Here is a 24,330-nt window from a genome sequence, read left to right on the forward strand (position 1 = left end):
ATCTACTCGAATATCAACAGTAAAGTCTTACATATGATTGGTATATTCTGGGTGAATGGAAAGAGTTCAAGATCTGGATGGTAGATAACATCATTATCTTCTGAATTTCACTGAAGAAGGTTAAGTCTAGATGACTTGAGAACATAGCAACATATTATAATTTCTCCTGTGATTGCCCAAACAACCAGATCTTTGTAAAGTCATTTTGTAAACAACTTCATATACAAGTGAATTTATTGTACTTATATTTTAGATATTAGTCGTTTCTTGCTTATTCAGTCTTCAATTGAACCTACTCTGAAAAAGTGTGATTGCAGCTAGTCTTTGCAATAAACAGGTTGCCATACTCTATAACGGAACCATATCCATTGAGAGTTTTGTCCTAAAAAGGATTTATCTCACAGAGCAAGGGAGTTATTTGAATATCTTCTAAAATAAGAAGCATTCAGGAAGCCTAACTGCTTTTGTTGGTAGAGTATGTGACTCTTCACCTTGGGGTTGTGAGTTTGAGCCCCAAGTTGGGTATAGAGATTACTTAAAAAAAATTTTATAGGGCCGCCTGAGTGGCTCAGTCGGTTACGTGTCTGACTTCTGCTCAGGTTCATGATCACACAGCTTATGAGTTAAAGCCCTGCGTTGGGCTGCATGCTGACAGCTCAGAGATTGGAGCCTGCTTCAGATTCTGTCTTTGTCTCTCTGCCCCTCTCCTGCTTCTGTGTGCACGTGTGCTCCCTCTCTCTCTCTCTCTCTCAAATATAGATAAATAAATATTTTAAAATTATTTATTTTTTAAAAATATTTATTTATATTTGAGAGAGAGATGCAGAGAGAGAGGGAGACAAAGAGTTCCAAGCAGGCTCGACACCATCAGCACAGAGCCCAATGTGGGGCTCAAACTCATGAACCGTGAGATCATGACCTGAGCCCAAATTAAGAGTCGGATGCTCAAACAACTGAGCCACCCAGGGTGCCCCTAAAAACTAAAATGTTTTCTTAAAAATGTAGAAAGCATCCTTGTGGCCTCCTCTGCTTTCCTAGTTTGGAAATGTTTCAGTTTTATTCTCATTGTTTTCTAGGATTCTTTGTGGAAAATGGAGAAGACAATGCTGGAACATTCTAATAGACTGAAGGTTCCATAATGCCTAGAGATACTCATTTCTGCATGTTTGTGTAAGTAGAAGGACAGACAGGGCCTGTTTGTTCTGAGATCAACATCAGATACAGTCATTTCCTGCCCTACCCAGAGGCAAAGAAGAAACTTGGAAATTTGTGACTGTCTTCTCCTTCTTCTTCTCCTTCTTCTTCTTCTTTTTCTTTTTTTTTTCTTCTTCTTCTTCTTCTTCTTCTTCTTCTTCTTCTTCTTCTTCTTCTTCTTCTTCTAAAAGTTAAGGGTGAAAGCCAGTTTTTATTATTGAAGTCCCGATGTCCAACACTCAGTATTAAGATAGATCTCCCAGCTGGACAAAACTTACTTAACTGAGTATCTTGATCTGTATTTCAAGACTATCAGAAGCACTGAAAGAAATAGCACAAAGTAGCACAATTAATTATTCAAAGGCAAATTATTAAGAATTCTAGATTTTTAAAAATGGTATAACATTAAAAAGGAGCCCACAAAAACATTTCAAGAAAAATAAGCTTTTGTATCCTTTATACATTTCAGAAACAGTTGCTAAAATGTATATAACTCTCTAAGTTTTCAGAAGAAACCAGAAATTTGTGAGAGGTTACACCTAAAAATGTGAAGTTTTAAAGAGGAATAGAACTCCAGGTTAAAGTCATTTCATAAAATAACGAAGGAAAACAAGTTTAGGATTGGGAAATCTGGGGTTTGATTCTGATACTGTTTCTAACTCAATGTGTGAGTCTTGGGCAGATTACCTCATGGCTCTGGGTTTCAGAGAAAATAATACTTCATCAATTAACTTATTCTAGGACCCATACTGGGTTTACTCGCTTTAAGTATCACGATTCTCAACTGCAGAGTCAGAAAAGTTTTGAAAAACGAACAGTCAGTCTTCAGGTTATAATGAGGGCACTTTTCCATACAGCAAAAGTCTTCATCATAATTTGCCATGGGGAATCTGCCTATATGGTCCTTCTCTTGGTTGATGTATTCATTATTCCATCTCACTCCCACATCACAAAAGAGCTCGGTAAAATTGGAAAGCTTGTCACCAATTTTATTGCAGTGAAATTTCTTTGCATACTCGCTTGACTTGCAGCATGCATGTTCTTTTTCCAACAACAATGCTTGTGTTTTGTTTTGTTTTGTTTTTCTTTTTTAAGTAATCTCTACACCCAATGTGGGGCTTGAACTTGCAACCCTGAGATTAAAAGTCACAAGCACTACAGGCTGAGCCAGCCAGGTGCCCTGTCACATGCATTTTAATTCTTGATATACTTCTCTGCGGAAAGTTTATATACATCCATTCCTGTTCCCTCTCATGGCGTTTGAGAATGTACAGTCTCCAGCTCCTCACCAAGCATTTGTCCCTCACACGCGCTGCAGAAATGATTTTCCCCACGGGGATATTTGTGTTTAACTTTATGATATATTTTTGTATATAGAGTTTTAATCTGTTCAGGCAGTTAGATTAGTCCATCTTTCCCTTTATAGGCTTTAGTATTGGTCTTATTCTAAGAGGTCCAACCCCAGGAACCTTATAAAATTATTGTCCACTGTTTTTTTTTTAAATGTTTATTTATCTTTGAGTGTGTGTGTGTGTGTGTGTGTGAGAGAGAGAGAGAGAGAGAGCACAAGCAGGGGAGGGGCGGGGGTGGGGACACAGAATCTGAAGCAGGCTCCAGGCTCTGAGCTGTCAGCACAAAGACTCCCATGTGGGGCTCAAACTCAGGAACCTGGAGATCATGACCAGAGCCAAAGAGGGACACTTAACCGACTGAGAACCCCAGGCGCCCCCTCATCTACTGTTTTCTACCAGTGTTTTTTCGATTCGTTAAGTCGGCCTTGCAGGTACTTCTTTCTTCCCCACCACTCCCCCAAACGAGAAAATAAACTGCCCTCCGGAAAGGTTCTGTCCCCGCACATTCCTGCCAGGAGTGAATGAAAATCAGCATTTTCATCATGTTGGGCTGCACTGCTTACTCTTTCATTTTGATATTTATCGATTTAAAGAGAAAAAACTATTTCCTTCTGATCTGATTTCACATTTCCCTTATTTGTCATGAACCATCCTTTACCGTCAGTTTATTTACAGTTTTTATTTTTTCGGCCAAAACTTGCTTGCTATATTTTTTTTTGCGGGGCTTTTCCTCTTTTTTAAATGGATTTACATGAGTTCTTTATATTTTCATATACATTTACGACAAGATCCAGAGGAAGAATATGAAAGCTATGCCCCTTTTTTTCATGAGGTCTGTTGCGAGTATTGTGAATTGTATTTTAAACTCTGTGACACCGATAAAGCCTGATTGTGCAATCCGAGTTGCCGTCTGAAGGTAAACACCTGGGTGGGGGCCAGGGCTGGGTGGGGACAGGGGGAGGAGAGAAAACTTTCCAAAGGGCGGTCTGTGGGGAATGCCAGGACAAAACAAACCCTCCCCAGCGACAAACAACAACACAACTTGACTTATTCTCATGCTAACACTCACCCATTGATGGAGGCCTCAGGTGTGTGAGTCTGGGCTCCCCAACCAGGGCCACAGGGGAAACTGTTAGAGGGGAGGCGTGGCCAGCAGGGAGGGGAGAGGCTCGCAGCTCAGCCTACAATCCTCCACAGTGATGCACTTGGAGATGGCCATGGACAGAATTATTTTTGTCTCTGCTTGGATTTACCCATGTGATGCGTATATAAAATACACACAGAACCTGCCTAAAATACTGTGCCCTAGAACAGAAATGTCGTTTTTCCCTTCAGCCAGAGCTCTGAGGTATAGATGCGTGGGCTCCAAATTACAACCCTCAACCCTCCTCAACCCTAAGCCTAGTAATTATAGATCAGTGCTTTTTGCTAACCAGGACAATCAGGTCAACACAGAAAACAAATCAGTTTTATGCTAAACCTTGCCTATAATGCTCAAAGTCTCAAAACCTGTGATTTGGCCTCTCCCTTTTTCAAAGCTCTGGATTTGGAATCCCGGCCCTGTCACGGCTTCACCTGGCCCGGGTGAGGTCACCATCCATAGTTCTCTGTTGCATTGGAATAACGGAGGCACGCAGGTAACAAGAGCGTGTGATGTGTCCCACGCCATTGTGCAGGTTTCCACTGATGTCTGCCCATCATCCAGTTGTGAGGCAGCCATGCCTGCAAATGTCTCCTCTTTAAACTCGCTGCGAGCACCTATCCTCAATGCGTTAATGCCAGATAAAGTACCCGCATTCAATCTTCATTATTTTTTGCTGCACTTTTGCTTTTCCGGAGCCTGCTAATAATGCTTTCATTGAATGGTTCCTGATGATCGTAGTGGGATGATCGGGAAAGTTCCTGCCTGGCAATCAGTGCGCATCCACTCACTGCCATGGTCAGTGAGCCTCAGCGGATCTCTGCTTTGGATCAGAGCCCAAAGCCACGGCGACCAGCGCCAACCTGTGAAGTGGCGTGCAATGGTCATAGGTGAGGACTCTCCTTGTTGCTGAACCTCGGACTACAACTAATACTCTAATGTGTGCTAAGCAGAACGAGGTAAACAAAACACTCTGATTGTAACCTTCCTGAGAAGGCTGTGATGGCTTCCTTGAAAGGGAAGGGCGACTTCATCAACTCCCGTAATTCTAGGAAAGCTGGTGGAGCCTCGACACAGTTTTGACAGGAGAACAGGCATATCTTCCCTTTGGTTTTCAGCCTCACCTACCATTGTTTCCATGCAGCTGACTGGCGGCCCCGTCTTATCTAAAGATGAGGTTAAGTCAAGGGGAAGGAAGATAAGCACAGAGGAGCGGGAGGGAATGGAGACACAGGCAGAGGTGGTCTGGCAGGAACGCAAAGGGAGGGGCCCTTGGGAAGGTGTTGACGCAGAATAACTTTCTTGGAACACTCTGAAAATCTCTACTTGGACCGTAAGCAACTTAGGTGAGAGGCATCTTTGTCCCTTTATGATAGAAAAACATCATGGCATAGTTTGAGTTATAACCCACGGTGAGGATAAAGTAAAAGAAGCGCTCTAGCTGTGTGCGTAAGGAGAACATTGACCTTGCTTAGTGATCCTGGCCTCACCCTGAATTGCTCAATAGCTGGGGCAAAAGGGTTGGGGGGCTCTGGGGTAAGCAGCTGGGACTCCACACATGGTAGGGGAGGAAGCCCATTGTGACAGTCCGTATTGCTGATGGTAGAACAACTCTCTTGTTGGTCTGGCTGGATAAGGTATAATCAGGAGACTTCATGTCTGTTACGCTTGGCTCATTCCCTGCTAGGCTTTCCTTAATGTAAAAGGCAACCACCCACTAGCCCATTCCTGACAGTTCTTAGTCTGTGAAGCTCTGTGTAATTTAACTCTTGTAGGCCGTTTTCTATCATTTCAGACTCGCCATGAGGTTTAATTTTATCCTTTAGCCGGAACTCCTACTCCAAACTTGCATTTCTTTTTCTAACAACCACATGAGGTCATAACAACTGTGTTTACTAATAGTTTCTCAAGTTCCTCTTACTCATTGGCAACTATGTAGCCATCTAATCACCTTACAAATAACACATGACCAAGGGTTTTATCTGCCTTATCACACTTGTATGGTTTTTAAATGCAGTGTTTCCCTAGAACTTCTTAGAAATCAAATATTCAGTTTGGAATTTCTTCCACCTACTGACATACTTATTTTTAACTCCTGGTTTGGCCTTTGTTCAGAAGTGTGTCATAAAATGCATTAAGTCATGGCTGGATACGTACTCTTTTCCTGAGCAAGGAGGGAGGAATCCTATCTGTCATGCAAACTTTGTTTACCAGAGGGTCCCGTCCTGTAGAAAAACACTTCCCATACAACTGAAGGTGAATGCCAAAGACAACAGTGCCCAACCTTCCCACGGCCTTGGTTCATTGTCATGGTGATGGCTTGTGTTAAGGATCTCAGCAGGTGCGGGGAGTCTTTGGAATATGCAGAAATACTCTTGGCTTTGTGTAGGTTGCCTCCAGCTGGTTGGGACTTTCTACCGTGAACTTCTATTCAGTGATCCTGGATAGAGCCGATCTCCATTTCGGATGTCTCTTCCTCCCCCAAAGGGGGTCTGAAACTTTTTGAAGGAGACTGCCTCGTGTTGACCCTCTCTCTCTTTGGTACCGGGAAGGGGATGCTTCACTGGGTGGTGCATCATTTTACAATGAGAAGAGGAGGCACTTACTGATATATTTGGAGGGGGTGACAGTGATGATCCACCAGCTGGGGAGACATAAACAGAATCTGCAATAACCACTGTGGTTATAGCCGGAGAGTTCTGCTCCTGACACTAATTACACAAGCCCAGCTCAGGACGAATGTGCCCCAGGGACTAGAGGAACTCACCCCAGAGATAACTGGAACAGGCCCCGTTGCCTTGTCTTTGTTTCACTAATTACTGGGTCTTGAGGACGTTGGATCTGCAAGAGCCAGACCTGGAGGTGTTATTTATCAACCGACTGTATCTATTTAGAACAGAGACTCACCTCTTTCTACCTTGATTTATAGACCTATTAAGTTCAGCTGACATATTTCCTGCTAGAGACTTAAACTTCTCGCAGAGGGGACCCAGTCCCCAGGGCTGTGCCTGGGAAAGAGAAGGTATTCAATGTTTATTGAATGGACAAAGTGAAATGTGGTTATAGTTATGGAAAGATCATGAGGCGGTAGAACATAGGGTCAAACAGAGCTGACGGTCTCCTCATTTCTTGTGTAATTGTTACCATCTGTTGATCTCCAGCGAAGTGTCACAGTAAAGACAAAATATTTCTGGTCAAAGCCACCACTTTGCAAAAGAGTTATAAAATCCGCTTTTAATACAGGGAAAGGCAGATGCTCAGAGAAATTAGGCAACTTGCCTGAAACCACGGAGCTGAGTGAGTGGCAGGGCAAGTGGGTTCCTTTGTCTTGAAGGCCCTTGGGAACTCCCCCTGCATTGAGCCACTTCCCTAAAGTTGCTGGAGATGTACAGAGTGAGACTGGGGTTATGACTACACAATCCAGTAAATCAGGCCAAGTAAATCAGGTGGTGCTGGAAAGTACTAGAGAGTGAGCCCTCCATCCCCTTAAAGTTGCCATCCAGTCCTATGAGGCTGGTGCAGAGCAAAGGCCGTGGCTGGCTGTCTTCTTGGAGCATGGCAGCTGCATTGGGATCAGATCAGAGCCTTGGCACCATGTTGAAGGGTGGAGTCCCACAGGCTGCCAGCCATTCACACTGCCTGCCTCTTGCCTAGAGGCTCTAGAAGGCAATCAGAATAATCAAGTATCCGTGTTGAGTGGGTAAAAATCAACTTGCCTTTTCTCATCGAGGGAACTCAAAGTCAGTCCCTCTGAGACAGGAAAAATACAGATAGAAATTGTTCACTGGGGCACCTGGGTGGCTCCGTCGGTTAAACATCCAACTTCAGCTCAGGTCATGATCTCACAGTTTGTGAGTTCGAGCCCCACATCGGGCTCCGTGCTGACAGCTCAGAGCCCGGAGCCTGCTTCAGATTCTGTGCCTCTCTGTCTCTCTGCCCTTCCCCTGCTCATGCTATGTCTCTCTCTCTCTCCCTCCCTCCGCACCCCCCAAATAAATAAACATTAAAAAAATTGTTTGAGACAGCCAGTTCCCTCCCCCAGCTCTGCCGCAATCTCATTTCCCCCTGAAGACTGCAGGATGATTAGTAGGCTTTGGTTAGACCCCATGACCGTCATGGCCTTGATCTTTCACTACTGAATCACTGGGTGGAGCGGTGGTCTCTTTGCTCTGTCCCTAGACTGATCTTTCACTCTTGCTCTTCTCTGCTAGGGTCCAGAGTGCCCAAGTGCTCCCTTGTTTCATCTTCAAATCCCCAAACATGCTGTGTGTCACTCTTGTACCAGAGACTGTATGTAACCTGGGTAAAGACTCTCCGTCTAGGAAGAAGGTTTCTCACCTCCTTCTGTTCAGTCACAGGCACTGGATGAGTTATAGGAACTGATAACAATGTCCATAGATTCCTTTAAAAACTCTAGCTTGACAATCCAACCACAGCCTCTTAGCCACTGTTGCCTGTTTCTTCTCATTTATAGCTGTTTCGCTGCTGGAGAAGCTAGGCTGTTGGACAAGCAGCAACTAAGGAGTGAAGGGAGATGGGGACCAGGTGGCTTTGCGCTCCTTGCAGTCATGCAGAGCGCGGCAGCAGTCACTAGGGTGAGCTCAGAGGCAAGGGTTTAGGCTGCGGTTCAACCGTGACCTGGTCCCACAAACTTGGACAGGGTACTTAATCCTAACTTCCTTTGTCTCCAAAGCCAGAATAATAGCAGCACCCACCTCACCGGGTTCCTGTATGAATTAAATGAGATCATGATATAAAGCATTCAGTCCATGGTAAGTGCTCCTGGGACTATTATTATTACAGGGAGTACTGTAAGTACAGCTTGGTCCTGTAAAGAATATGCTAGAACTTGCCCCTAACTCTTAACCCATCAACATCTTCCATCCATTTCTTTGCTATGACTCTGCTGAGGTAAAAGTTCTCATAAAGGAATCTGCCAAGAGCTCACGGTTGAGGTAGGGATATATATATATATATATATATATATATATATATATATAATGTTTATTATATTATATATAATGTATTTATTATATATATAATAATGTACATATATATATATATATAAGGTTTATTTCTGAGGTGGTTAGGGCAGAAGGGAGAAGAGAGGCAGGATTCAGAGAGGGCTCTGCGGCTCAAACTCACGAACCCTGAGATCATGACCTGAGCTGAAGTCAGAAGCTTAACTGACTGAGCCACCCAGGCGCCCGGAGGCTGGGCTATATTAATTTGTTAAGGCTGTCATAACAAAGTGCCACACACCGGATGGCTTAAAATCACAGAAATTTGTTGTCTCACCGCTCTAGAGATTGAAAGTCCAGGATCAAGGTATTGCAGAGTTGACTCCTTCTGAGGGCTGTGGGGAGAATCTGATCATGACTCTGCCCTAGATTCTGGTGATTTGCTGGCAATCTTTGGCCTTCTTAGATTCTAGAAGCATCACCCCAGTCTCTGCCTTCATCTTCCCATGGCGCTTCTCTCTGTGTATGTCTGTCTATAAGTCCAAATTACCCTTCATATACGGACACAAGTCATATTGGATTAGGGCCCACCCTAATGACCTCATCTTCACTTGGTCATCCGTGAAGACCCATTGCCAAATAAGGTCACATTAGCGCCGTTGTAGAGGGCTAGGACTCCAGCATCCTTTGGGAGGGACCCAATTCAACCTGTAACACTGTCCTCACACCTGAGTCACTTAAACTTGTTGCTATTCAGACACCTAATATCCTGGCTCTTTCGGTCTCCAGAATCAGCTCTAATATTTGTTTGTTTGTTTTTTAATAGCAAAAACTTCCGAGGAACAGAGGCACCCGCAAAAAATATAAATTAAGGATTACTGGAGGAATTGTTCATCCCCACCCCCACCCCCCGTGCTTTAAATTTTTTTAAACGTTTTATTTATTTGAGAAAGAAAGACAGCGTGAGCAGGGGAGGGTCAGAGAGAGAGGGAGACACAGAATCTGAAACAGGCTCCAGGCTCTGAGCTAGCTGTCAGCACAGAGCCCCACGCGGGGCTCAAACCCATGAACCATGAGATCATTTCCGGAGCCAAAGTCGGCCACCCAACCGAGCCACCCAGACGCCCCATTCCCCCCTGTGCTTTAAAATGTTTGGATTCTTTATTTCTGTGACAGTGCCACATTCCAGCAACTCCGTGGCATATCGTATTATCTTTACTGTAGTGTGGTAAATGGCTGGGAAAGACAGAGAAAAATAAAAAACGTATCAAAAGATAGAGAGAAATGGCTCCATTAGAAGTCGACCAAATGCCTAATTCATGCAGGCACTTTTGTGTGTCTCTTATTTTTAGAATCCAAAATAATGACCTTTATCAAGATTTTGCGTTCTGGCCGGCCACCTGGCTTCTTTTTTTCCTTTTATTTTTTTAAAACTTTTTATTTTGGAATAATTTTAGATCTATAGGAAGTTGCAAAGATAATAGTGAGAAATTCCCTATGCCCTTCAAGGACTTTATCTCGGTGGTTGCACATTATATATCGACTACTTCTTTTTAAAGATGATTGTCTGCGCAACAATAGTATACCAGGATTATTTGCTGGAAAATCGGAGCTGACTCATCCCCCAAGCACCGCCCTTAAAGGAACCAGGCAGCACAGTGCCCCTGGCACGTTCCACGGTCTCCAGACACAGACATGAAGCTCTGAGCTCAGTGAGCTTCCTGATCTGATTTACCCGGCTCTTTTCCAGGAGGGAATTTCCACCAGCCAGTGCTGGATGCCGCAGTCCATTTGGATGAGACAGAAGGGGAAATTTCCAGGTGGGGACAGCGTCAGCCCTTGCCTGGAGGACACTGAGGATTTGCGATCGGGAGGCTCGTGTGCATTCTTGGTTTCATTCGGCTCCTTTTCATCGGTGGGCACCCGGAAGAAGGTACTGTGGGGGAATTGGAGAATGGCTGGCAGATGAAGTGGCTGAAGAAATCAGTTACATGTAAACTAGTGAGGGGGATGGCTTCTCGGAGCTCGGACTGGTGTCAGAGCCATCTGAAGGTGGAGGATTGACTCTTGCCGGGAGCCTGACTTGGGAGCAGGGAGTATCTGAGGGATGAGAGATGAGAGATACCAGGGAGCTGGGAGATGGCAAACGTCCGAATTTTAGCCAAAAGCCCACTTAGCTGTTCTGCTTCTGTTTTTCTAATGATAAAAATAAAGATTCTCAAGAGTTAAAAAAAAATACAGAAAGATATAAAAAGAAAATAAACCACCTGTAATCCTACCACCCAATAGTTTAAAAACAAAACAAAACAATAACAAACGTGGAATCTTTCTTGTATGAAAAACGCTCCTGGGTGGCTCAGTGGATTGAGTGTCCTACTATTGATTTGGGCTCAGGTCACGATCCCAGGGTCATGGGATCGAGCCCTGCTCCAGCTCTGTACTGCGCGTGGAGCCTGCTTAAGCTTCTCTCTCTACCTCTGCCCCTCTCCTCTGCTCACATGTGCACTGTCTCTCTCTCAATCTCTCTCAAAATTAAAATAAATAAATAAACAAATGAAACTGTTAACAAATTTCAACCATTTGGCTCAAGAAGGAAGTTAAGAATGGTTTCCTCTCTCGAATTCCACTTGCTGTACTGAAGCATCCACCCTTTGTTCTAATGGGATGTTGGGAAGCCACCCAGAATACTCCTATTGCTCTTGTTTGGAATAGTACCTTCTACCTCCTCCAATCCGTAATGGCCCATTGACTGACCTAAGTTAGGTATCGGGGATTATCAGGGATGGAGCAATGGAAGATGGAGCCCTTTTCTCAAGCAGGGGCTGGGCAGCAGATAATATCCCCAGTGGCATGGAGAGAACAGGGTGCTTTGGGAATAGGATGTAGGGTCGCTGTGCTAGCTTGCTAGGGCTGCCATAGCAAAGTGCCACATGCTGGTGACATAAACAATAGACGTTGATTGTCTCTATGTTCTGGAGGCTGCAAGTCCAAGACCAAGATGTCGGCAATGTTACTTCCTTCTGAGGACTGTGGGGGAGAATCTGTTCGGGCTCTTTCACGTGCTCCCTTGGCTTCTGGTGGCTTCCTGGTGATCTTAGGTGCTCCTTGGCCTATGGAAGTGTCACTCTGACTTCTGCTTTTATCTTCATGTGGTGTGTTCCTCCCACGTGTGTGTGTGTCTGTCTTTGTGTCTAAATTTCCCCTTTTTATGAAACCGCATAAAAACGTACTGGATTAGAGCCCACTCACGGTCTCATTTTAACTTCGTTACTTCTGGGAAGACCCTCTTTCCAAATAAGGTCACATTCTGAGATACTAGGGCTTAAGACTCCAACATATCTTTTTGGGGAAGACACAATTCAACCCACAGTAGTAGGCAACCATGACTGGGGACGAGTGGGCAGGGGCGGAGAGCGCCTGAGGACTTGGGTGTCATTGGTTATGTAGACCCCCTAGGCAGAGAGCCCAGAGAGGCAGATGGGAGAGGAAAGCAGCATCCAAAGCTGGAAGGGCCTTGATTCTCTCTAGGGAGCATGAAAGCTTTCAGCCTGAGAGGCCTGTGGTCACCAAAGTGTCACAGGCCAGCGCTATGGAAGATGGACTAGAAAGCCAAATGAGGGGGCCAGTGAGAAGGCACTTTGCGATCACCAAGGCACAGCCGATGAAGTTCAGCGTGCAGGATTTTGAAGGTACTTACCTTCTCTCCATTTGGTCATTCATGCTCTACATTAACTGAGCCCAGTACCTTCAGTCACAAAGAACACAACTGCTCCCTGCCCGCCTCTCCAGTGTCAGCCCCCATCCTGCTGTCCCATCCAACCAACTTCCTGTCATCTGCTCTGCCCCTACGGACCGGGTTCTAGAGAAGTCCAGGACTCACTTTGCTGCTTTCTGCCTCTGTGAGTCTACACAGCCCTCTGCCTGAATGCTTTGTCCCTGTTTATGTCCAAGGCAAACCCTTGGGCTAAATTCAAGAGGCGGCTCACACACGTGTTCTGTCCTCTGAGAAGCCCCCTGCCTTCCCCAGGGGGACTTTCTAGACAATAGTAGTAACTCTTACGACATTGGGTTGTATCTGTGTGCTGATGTGGCAGCTTGCTTCTAGCTCGTGGTTCTCAGGCTGGTTGTTCTTTTATGTCATCTGGAGAGAGAGACAGACAGACAGATAAGCAAACAAACAAATACTCTGATGCCAGGGCCCCACCTACATAGATTCTGAACCCAATGATTTCGGTAAGGGCCCTGTGGTTTTTGTTTGTTTGTTTTAAGTTCACATATTTATTTTGAGAGAAAGACAGAGAGACAGAGAGAGAGAGAGAGAGAGAGAGAATCTCAGAGCCCAAAGCAGGGCTTGAACTCACAAACCATGAAATCATGACTTGAGCCAAAATCAAGAGTTGGATGCTCAACTGATTCGGCCTCCCAGACTGGGCCAGCCAGGCACCCCTTGTTTTTGTTTTTTAAAGTTTTAATTAGTTAATTTATTGAAGTAATCTCTACACTCAATGTGAGGCTCAAACCCACCACCCTGAGATCAACAGTCACATGCGCCTCTGACTGAGCCATCCAGTGCCCCTGGGGCCCTGTGGTGTTTTTTTTTTTTTTAATGTTTATTTATTTTTGAGAGAGAGATAGAATGCAAGCAGGGGAGGGGCAGAGAGGGGGGAGACCAGAATCTGAAGCAGGCTCCAGGCTCTGAGCTGTCAGCACAGAGCCCAGCACGGGACTGGAACTCATAAACCATGAGCCAAAGTCAGATGCTTAACAGGCTGAGCCAGCCAGCTGCCCCTGGGGCCTGTGTTTTTTAAATACTCCCCCAGGTGATGCTAACGCATGACCAAGATTGAGGACACAGCTCCAGGCTAGCGGTTCCCACACCTTAGCTGCAGCAGGACCTTGTTCACTGGGCCACATCCGAAGTTGCTGGCTCACATCCAAAGTTGTTTGGAGGGGAGGTCTGAGAGTTTGCGTTTCTAACATCCTTCCAGATGGTTCCGGGAGCTACTGGTCCTGGGGCCGCCCTTTAAGGACCACCAGGGACCCCTCCTACTCCAGTAACCTCAGAATCTGCAGCGGGGCTTGTTAGCAGCACAGCCCGGTCCCACAGAACAGAATCTGATTTTAACAAGATCCCGGGATGACTCATGTGTGCATTAAGGTTTAAGGAGCACTGCTCCAGACAGTAAATTCCTCTCTTAGGAACCATGAAATTTCACTTTTACATAGATTGCACCCAGCACAGCCTGGCACACAGTAAAACGCTAAGTAAATATTTGCAAAATGAATGAATGCCCACAGGCACATTGAGTGTTTATTCCTGTCAATTGAGCGATTTAATCTGTTGGCATCTATATGTAGTCATGTACGCAGAGCAATGGGATTCAGTGGGAGCTCCCACATGAAAGATCCAGCCGTGGGCCTTGGGGAGAAGGACACAATGATTGCAGTATTTACCCACCTTTGAACCAAGATTCAGTGCATCCATTTCAGGCCAGGTCAACACTCCGACCCTGAGCATAAAATGTTGAGGAAGACTGTCCCTGACATGGAGGAACTTACCACCTAATAATCCTGACCCATTTGCTCATTTCTTGTTATGACCACACAGGCCAGATATTAGTACAGGAGATGGCAGGAGGGGGTTCTGTCCATGAGACGCCATCTAGAAGGTCCAAACCAGGGCTACCTATGGGGCTCAGCGGAGCACAGAGATCACCGGAGACTAGTCAGTACTCAGAAGGCCAACAGAGCAGGTAGGTGACACCTGGAGTGAAGGGCAGATGACAGGGCCACCATCCAGGTGTCAGGAACGGGACTTCCATTCTCAGAATGGGGACTGACTAGAGCAAAGCAAGGGGATTTCAAGTCTGATTCATGGTCAGCCTGTCAAGATAGAGAGAAAGGTGGGGAGATGGGCATGTAGGAGGGCACTTGTAGAGATGAGCACTGGGTGTTATATGGAAACCAACTTGACAATAAACTATTTGTAAAAAAAATAATAAAAGGGGGAGATTTCATTAAAAAAAAAAAGAGAGAAAGGTGGAGACCCAATTACTAAGATTGAAGAGAAGAAAGGTGGGACGCCATCTTGGGAATCAGAGAGAAACGCCACAGACCTAGCACACAAATGAGTTTTCAGAGCCAGATTGGGTGCCCCAGTGAGGAAGGAAGGAAGAAAGGAAGCAAAGGGGAGGGGAGAGGAGGGAAGAGAAAGGAGGGATCCTTGAAGGGTCTGATTTCCCAAATTCCCTCCAGTCCATAAGAATGAACCAAAATATTCCAGTTTGGTTCTAATCGAAAGGGAAGTAGTCCTCTTCTGCATCTATGACAGTTTCACTCAATCTAGAAAGTTCTATGGGAGCTGCAAAGAGAAGTCTTAGAGGGCCTGGAGTGGGAGTCAGGAGGGGGGAATGAGACTTAGAAATGCAGTCTGGTGACATGTGAGCACTGTAACAGGAGCTGAGAGTTGACAAAACCCAGGTGGTCAAGGGGCACAGGACAAGAGCCTTCCTGTGTGCCCTTTCATTAGTGTCGATTGGCCCACTAAGAGTGCCTCCAACCAGAAAAGCATTTAGGAGCCATTCCCGGTACAAAACTCTGAATTACCGAGGTGCCAACAGGCATCAGCCTTATAAATCTGTCTTTTATTATCTGGTTGGCTTAGCCAGGTCTCCAAAAGGAACAGTAAAGTTTTATGGTGTAGTTTAACAAGTAAACCTCTGAGTCAGGCTTTATCGTGGAAGAAATTTTCCCTGGTAGCATTCGAGGGCAGACTAGATCACCCAGCCCTTCCCTGATGCCCCAGGAGGGTGGGCTGAGGTTATACCGTTGAATTGAATAGATTTCTCATACAGTCTTAGTGAAGTGCCCTCTCTTCACTGTACATTTATGTGCATGCACACCCTTTGCCTTTTTATAAGAAGTGCAATTATAAAGACTCTCTGGTTGCTTGGTTGTTTGTTATTGCTTTTGTTTTTACCGTTGCAGTTTTTGTTTGTGTGTGTGCTTTTTTAATGTTTATTTACTTTGAGAGAGAGAGAGAGAGAGAGACAGAGCATGAGCAGGGGAGGGACAGAGAGAGAAGGGGACACAGAATCCAAAGCAGGCTCCAGGCTTTGAGGTGTCAGCCCAGAGATCGACGAAGGGCTCCAACTCACAGGGTGTGAGATCATGACCTGAGCCCAAATTGGATGCTTCACCAGCTGAACCACCCAGGCGCCCCTAATTGTTCTTTTTTAAGTTTATTTTATTTTGAGAGAGACAAAGCATGAGCAGGGGAGGAGCAGAGAGAGGGATAGCGAGCAAATCCCAGGTAGGCTCCGCACTGTCAGCACAGAACCCCATGAGGGGCTTGAACTCATGATCTATGTGATCACAACCTGAGCCAAAGTCAAGAGTCAGACATTTTACTGACTGAGACACCTCAGCACCCTCCTCCACTGTAGTTTTCAATTTCACTTTAGGGTGGTTAACTTGGTGTTTTCTCATTTTTTTGAAATAGTTTTTTATTGATACATTATTATTCAACTTCTCTTCAATTTATTTGTTCTTCAATAGAAATGCCATTTAAGTATATTTAAGTTACTTAAAATGTAAATAATTGTTTAGAAATATCTGCCAGAAAATAACAACTAATTTGGTTATTAATAATCAATAATTCAGTTATTACAAAAGAATGTAAGCACTCAAAACAAATAATGCAATTTCTGGAAGTAAATGGAGCCACGATTGGGGATTATTTCAGTCACAATGCCAATCATTTTCCCAGCTAAAATTCTGTTAGTGAAAGAGAGATTTTCAACTTGTGTTGTGGCATTTCAACTACTCAACAGGGTCCGCAGAAATCTAGAGTGGATGGTAGAAAATGAAAAGCAGGAATTCTGACCAAAAGAAAAACACAGGGGTGCCTGGGTGGCTTAGTTGGTTGAACATCTGACTTTGGCTCAGGTCATGATCTTGTGGTTCACAAGTTTGAGTCTCGTGTTGGGCTCTGTGCTGACAGCTCAGAGCCCGGAGCCTGTTTCGAATTCTGCGTCTCCCTGTCTCTCTGCCCCTCCCCAGCTCGTACTCTGTCCCTCTCTCTCTCTCTCTCTCTCAAAAATAAATGAAACATTAAAAAAAAATTAAAAAAAAAAATCTGGGAGTCATTCAGTTAGAGAGTGGGATCCAAAAACCATCACAGTACCCTGATCAAAAGTCCCATCCAGAATTAGTTTCTTCCATTAAAAACATGATTCTGTGCCTGACCTCCCAGGTTTTCATTTTCCCTGTTAACTCTCAGTCTGATTCATCTCAGGGTTTATTTGCCCCCAAAGCAAATTCCAGAATCATTTTGTCACTGATTCAATCTCTGATCTGTAAAAAACACTCATTAGATTATGCTTCAAAAAATGACTTAAATAGTTATAAGGTTTAAAAGCCCAATTTTAAAAGAATCTAGATGGAAACTTTTACGTCCAGATGAGAGTAGTTGCTTTCAAGGTTGTCTTCATTTGGTGTTACTGCTGAGAAAGTTCTGGGAACGTTTCAGAAGCCAAGTTGATTCTTTGAATACCTCCTGAGGTGCCAAATCTTTTTCCTTTGTTTGGAGTTTTGCTTTCCAGAAACAACATACAATTTATTTTTTGAGACATGTGGGTGGTCTGTTGGGCATCACTATTTGGTCCAATATCCCATTTGGACTCATGGGATGGATTTTCTTGTGTGGTTTGTAACTCAATTCTGAACGCAACCCCAGAAGAGTTTCATAGATGTTTCAAGCAAAGTTAAGATCCTAGGCAAGAAGTACATCTTCCCAACATGGCTGTTTTAGAGTGACATTTATCTGGTTAGAAATCACAATGCATCTTAAAGATGAATCAGTGTGAATTTACAGCCATGGTTCAAACACACACACTCGGCGAAGGCGAAATGCTTTAAGGCAAGACAAAGACAACCTTAAAGGGCTTTTACTTTTTAAAGTGAATGTTTTATTCTTGCTTAGGGAGAAAAGTCTTTGATGGCCTTCCCCAGTACGCACAGAAGATGAGAGATGAGAACTAGTTCATCACTCCCAGCGCTGCCATTTTTCAGAGACTCAGAGAGAGCAGAGAACAGAAATAAGGAGAATAACGCATGACTTGTGGTGAGTAGGGAGTGTGCTAACCCAGTTTGTGGTTCTGGAACAATGGTCTTTTTCCTCTCCAATATTTACACCTACAAAAGCAATCATGCTAAGAACTCCCCAAATCCTGCAATTATGACTTTAGCATCCTGGATAGTTCAGATTCCAAATATCACTTATAGTGGCTTGCATTTATATGCTGCTTTATGGTTTTTATAGGACTTTCTTGCATGGTCCTCCTGAGCATAGGCAGAGCAGGGAGCTCTGCCCATTTATTCCAAGACTGGAATATTGTGGGTGGGTGTTTCACTGGTTAAACGTCTCACTCTTGATCTCAGCTCAGGTCATAATCTTAGCTAGTGAGGTCGAGTCTTGCATTGGGCACTACACTGACAGTGTGGAGCCTGCTTGGGATTCTCTGTCTCCCTTTCTCTCTACCCCTCCCCCACTCACACACGCATGTGTGCACCTGCACCTTCTCTCTCTCTCTCTCTCCTCTCAAAATAAATAAACTTAAAAAAATATAGAGAGCTAGTGAAGCACAGAGGATGGAGTGCTTTGCACAAATTGCACAACTAGTTAGCCCTGATACAGGTTTCAGACTTTGCATCTAATTAACCCCAAAGCTAAGCTCTTTCATGGCAGTAGGCTCCCAGAGTTGAGTTAACATCAGCATAGTACCGTGCATTCCAAAGTTTGCAATGAAAAAAATCATGTAGGGGTCTGGTTGGCTCAATTGGTTAAGCCTCCGACTTGGGCTCAGGTCATGATCTCACGATTCATGAGTTCAAGCCCAGCATTGGGCTCTGTGCTGACAGCTCAGAGCCTGGAGCCTGCTTCGGATTCTGTCTCCCCCTCTCTCTGCCCTTCCCATGATATGCTCTGTCTCTCGATGATAAAGATTTTTAAAAAAAGAAAAAGAAAGGAAAAAATCATATATGAGCCCCCCTTAAAACATAATGTATTTTGAAATATATTAGGAAAACCTGAACTACAGCTATTAGCACAATGGATATCTGTTAGCATACTCTCCGGCTGAACAATGAAACTGTTTCTGCTAGAATTTAAGTTTCTTTTCCAATCCTTCCCCACCTCATCCCTCTGCTTCCCCAGGAGTAGCCCCTCTGCGGGGGGAACGTTTGAGGGGTACTTTCTACTTGAAGACAATTTGGTAGAATGACTCTCAAGTGTAAAGGGCCTTCTCTGACATTCTAACCTGTACTCACCTGCCTCCTTGTGGGTTGACTGGGTCTGGGGTTGGGGGGTGAGAGGAGACTTGAGGTCTTGCAGGAGCCATGACCCAACTAGTGCACTAGGGGTGAGTTAACACTCCTCAGTGTGGACCAGGTAGGAGAGCAAAGGGAAGAGGGAAATGCTGCCCTCCCCAACCCCAAGTACTGAATTGAAAAGGTTGTCCCCCAGCACCCAGTTTCATTCTTTTTTAAAAAAATTTTTAAATTTATTTCTGAGAGAGGGAGACAGAGAGAGAGTCAGCGTGAGCAAGGGAGTGTCAGAGAGAGAGGGAGACACAGAATCTGAAGCAGGCTTCAGGCTCTGAGCTGTTAGCACGGAGCCCGACGTGGGGATCAAACTCACGAACCATGAGATGATGACTTGAGCTGAAGTCGGACACTCAACCGACTGAGCCACCCACGGGCCCCACCCTAGTTTCATTCTTTCCCGAAAGGCACCTGGAGTAGAGTCAGGTAAGTGAGGCCAGGGAGCCTCTTCTCATTTTTGTTGTCTTGTTCCCTCCCTCACTCTGGCATCACCGCTCCACCTACCCCACGGGCACCCCGGGTGCCCACCCTCCCTTGCCCATCTGCCCAGAGGAGGCTCTCTCTCCCCATGAACCAGCCAGGCTCTGCCTCAATGTTTTTGTTTGTTTTTGCCTCCACTGGACATTATCAGCTCTCACTTCCGCTGTGTCTTTCAAAGTGATCATTTTGTAAACTGAGCTGTGGGGAAGGGAAGGGATTAGGGACACACCATAAAAGGAGTGTTTGTACATTAGAACAGTAGTTCACTGCCTTGGCCATCCCTGCCTTGCAGGAATGTTTTAACAGGAGGGAGTTTCCCAGCCTGGCTTAGAGAAAATAGTTTGAGGGGGTGGGGGTGGGGTGGGAGAGAGCTTCATCTGTAAACAGTTCCTTAGGATGTCAGTCTAGTGAAGAGGGAATAGCGCTCAGGATGCACACTTATGAAGAGCCTCAAATTTGCGTCCTTGATGTTCCCTCCAAAGAATGGTCCTGAAGATAATCTCATGGTAATAAAAGATGTTCTTCATACAACTTCAAAGCTGTCCATTCGCAGATCACACATGCTATGTATCAGGCACCATGGACTGTTTTTTTAATGGGTTCTGTAATTACTACTTGATTCTGAAATCTGATTTCAGCATAATTATGTTCTATTCATTTGTTAAATGTGTACATTTAAAATACTTCATGTTTGAGGTTCCTGGGTGGCTCAGTCGGTTGAGTGACTTCAGCTCAGGTCATGATCTCACAGTTGTGGGTTCAAGACCTGCGTTGGGCTCTGTGCTGACAGCTTAGAGCCTGGAGCCTGTTTCAGATTCTGTGTCTCCCTCTTTTTCTGCCCCTCCCCCACTCGTGCTCTGTCTCTGTCTCTTTCTCAAAAAATGAATAGGCATTTAAAAAAATAATAAAAAATACTTCATGTTTGTGGCGGCACCCAACTGGCTCAGTTGGAGGAGCATATGATTCTTGATCTCCAGGTCCTGAGTCCAAGCCCCATGTAGAGTGTAGAGATCACTTAAATAAACAAACAAGCAAACAAAAAATACTAAATGTTTGTGGAATTAATTTTTCCCAATTTTTATTTTGAAATATTGAAATTTTCTGGGAGAGTTGAAAGATAATGCAATGAACACACATCCTTCATCAACTTCATCAATTGTTAACAGTTTGCCGTTGTCTTCTCTGTTACTATGTCCATACACACACACCCATATATTTACCTTCTCCTGCTTACTAAATCGTAAATTAAGTTGCCGAAATCATGGCACTTCACCCCTAAATATGTCAGTACGTAACACTACAGAATAAGAACATTTTCCTAATAACGGCCATGCTATTCCCATACCATACCAAAGATACATATCATCAACAAATGGGGTTATGCTCCACCCCGTTGAGGTGGAGTATCTATGAAAATGATTCCAAATTCTCTGCTCAGAATTTGTCTCTTCTCTCCCATTTGTTTGTGTTGTGTTAAATTAATTAGACAAGGAGACCATTGAACTGAGGCGAGTCTATTGTCGTGGTGGCCTATGTAAGCAAACCCAAAATCTAAGCCTGTAAATACCTCAAAGTTACAAAATTGAAACCTAAGGGCAGCCAACTAATCACAAATAGCCAAGAAGGCTTTATACTGGAGCCAATCCATAACTTCCTGACTCTGTTTCCTCCAGAGCTCGTGTGGGGGGAACACTCCTGACCGTTACCACCATTTAGGTGTTCCCTGCCTGATTCTAATTGATTTTTTTAAATGTTTATTTTTGAGAAAGAGAGAGACTGAGTGTGAGCAGGGGAGGGACAGAGAGAGAGGGAGACACAGAATCCAAAATAGGCTCCAGGTTCTGAGCTGTCAGCATGGAGCCCAATGCAGGGCCTGACCTCAGGAACCAAGAGATCATGACCTGAAGTGGGATGCTTAACTGATTGAGCCACCCAAGCGCCCCTCAAGTTGATTTTAGTTCAAACAAACTCTTTAAAAAATTTATCTTTGAACAGTTTTCAAGTATTTATTTTTATTGGTATGGTATCTTGAGATACTCATTTTATTCTCTGGCTTATAATCCAGTACCATTTTATTTATTTGGCTACAAATTGTTCCAGCTTTGGCCATAGTGTGGGGGCTCCTTCACTTGTTTCTGGGACCCCTCTGATACACTCCCATCATTGTGGGGTTTCTTTAATAGAAGGATAAATCTAATTATTTAATTATTTATTTGTTAATTATTTTTATTTTAGCAAGAAAGAGAGAATGTGAGTGAGGGAGAGGGGCAGAGGTAGAAAGAGAGAATCCCAAGTAGGCTCTACACTCAGTGCAGGGGGGTGGGGGATGGGGCTCTATCCCACAACCCCGGCATCACCACCCCAGCCAAAACCAAGGGTCAGATGCTCAACAGACTGAGCCACCTAGGCACCTGAAGGATACGTTTAATATTTTAAACAACAATGTCACTTTGCACATACGAATTGTAAAATCTGAAAAATAGAATCCTTTTTGAAATTGTTCAAGTACAGTGGACACACAATGTTGTGTTAGTTTGGATGTACAATGCAGTGCACTCACAATTTCATGGTGGGGTTTTTTTTTAATGCTTTAAGAAATGCTTTGAGCTTTTATTGACTGTTCCGAGGATCAGTCCATTTCAATTTGTGCATAATTCTTAACATACACCAGCAATCTAAAAAAATCATGTGGTTGTGATTCTTCTCCAAAAGTTACTCTTGTGACCTTCCAGCTTAAAATATGGAGGCAAATTTTCCTTAGCAGGATATCAAGTACTAATATCCTCAGATGTTGATGTCCTGTTATGTTGTAAGTCCCATGAATTCACGATTTAATATCATATACTCTGCATGCTCAGATTTTCAATCTTGCCCAGCACATTAACAAAGTTAGCAAACAACTGGGTTACCACGGCCAGGATGTTACAGACTGCACAAAATTCTGACAGAGGGGGCCAAGGTCAAGGAGTGATTTAATTTAGGAAACAGTTCTACCAAAAACAACAGGGAATCAAAGTAACTTAAAATGTTCAAGACATATTAAATGCACGATCAACTGCAAATTACCATTTAGTCCACTTGGTATTATAGGATATAAAAACCATGCCCTCTATGGAATGTTAACACCCAAGACAATCAAAGCCTTCCACATGTGGGGTGCCTGATGGCTCAGTCGGTAATGCGTGAGACTCTTAATCTTTTGGGTTGTAAGTTCCAGCCCCATGTTGGGTGTAGAGATTACTTAAAGATAAAATCTCAAGAAAAAAGCTTCCCATACTCAATATCTATACCAAAAAATAAACCACCAGCCAATGATTTTACCTCTTAAAAAATAACATTTACACCTTTTTAAAGTTTATTTATTTTGAGAGAGAGCAAGCAGGGGAGGGGCAGAAAGAGAAGGATAGAGAGGCTCCCAAGAAGGGTCCACAGTGTAGACACAGGGCTCCAACTCACTAACTGCGAGTTCATGACCTGAGCTGAAATCAGGAGTCAGACACTTAACCGACTGAGTCATCCAGGTGCCCCTAACATTCACACCTTAAAAACAGGATGAAGTAGGGTCGCCTGGGTGGCTCAGTCGGTTGAGCATCTGACTTCGGCTCAGGTCATGATCTCACAGTTCATGGGTTCAAGCCCCATGTCGAGCTCTGTGCTGACAGCGATCTCAGAGCCTGGAGCCTGTTTCAGATTCTGTATCTCCCTTTCTCTGACCCTCCCCTGCTCATGCTGCCTCTGTCTCTCAGAAATAAATTTAAAAAAACATTTTAGGGGCGCCTGGGTGGCTCAGTCGGTTGAGCGTCCGACTTCAGCCCAGGTCATGATCTCGCGGTTCGTGGGTTCGAGCCCCACGTCGGGCTCTGTGCTGACAGCTCAGAGCCTGGAGCCTGTTTTGGATTCTGTGTCTCCGCCTCTCTCTCTCCCCCTCCCCAGCTCATGCTCTGTCTCTATCTCTCAATAATAAATATTAAAAACAAACATTTTAAAAAGTTAAAAAGAAAAACAGGATGAAGTGGGATCCCCTCCTTCTTAAAAATGTTTCTTTGCAATCACAAAATAGTTGATCAAGATATTCCTCCCAATCGTACAAGAAGGGGGCCAGGGACCACTGGTAAGATGTGGAATATGAAACTCATCAGACCTGGCGTCATCAGAGGCTGTTCTTGGTTTTCTGCAGGTAAGTCTTCTTTCATGTCTTTGTTCACCACTTCAGCCGGTTTTCCCTTCTTCCCTATTGTTCGCATTTTTTTGTCTGAAGATTTATCCTTTCCTGCCACCTTTTTTGCCTTAGTTTCCACATTTGCAGGAGCAGGGTTAGCGGGCAGACCCCTCTGTGGACCTCCCCTTCCTCCAGGGCATCAGGGTAGCAGGGCAGGTGCACCAAGAGCCTTCTCGAAGCTGGGGCTGCCTCGCCGCTGCCACCCCTCTAGCCTCCCATCATGGGTTCTTTGAGTAGGTTTTGTTTTGCTTTGAGCACTTTTTTGCTTTCTGGCATAGGAAGCAGCTCTAGGGGCACCCGGAGGGGCTCAGTTAGTTGAGCATCTGATTTTGGCTCAGGTCATGATCTCATGGTTGGTGGGTTTGAGCCCCGCGTCCGGCTCTGTGCTAACAGTTCAGTCTGGAGCCTGCTTCGCATTCTGTGTCTTCTCCTCTCTGCCCCTCCCCCATTCCTGCTCTGTCTCTGTCTCAAAAGTAAATAAAAAATGTTAAAAAAAAATTTAAAAGAAGAAGAAGACGAATCTCTGGCTCATCTGGTATATATTCTGCCTCAGTCCTAGAGTCAGCCATTTCTCTAAGGCGCTTTGCTTCCTTTTACTGG

At 44.5% G+C, this 24,330-nt stretch overlaps 1 long non-coding RNA gene across 1 annotated transcript; it reads left to right on the forward strand.

Annotated features, from left to right (window-relative positions):
* Nucleotides 1–10,334: 10,334 nt before the first annotated feature.
* On the forward strand, nt 10,335–24,102 carry LOC120230777. Its single transcript, XR_005528164.1, has 3 exons — nt 10,335–10,581; nt 17,632–17,772; nt 23,572–24,102. It is a non-coding gene; the product is annotated as an uncharacterized LOC120230777 (long non-coding RNA).
* Nucleotides 24,103–24,330: the final 228 nt, after the last annotated feature.

Source organism: Hyaena hyaena, unplaced genomic scaffold, assembly GCF_003009895.1.
Source record: "Hyaena hyaena isolate Hyena2069 unplaced genomic scaffold, ASM300989v1 scaffold_47, whole genome shotgun sequence".
NCBI classification, from domain to species: Eukaryota; Metazoa; Chordata; class Mammalia; order Carnivora; family Hyaenidae; genus Hyaena; species Hyaena hyaena.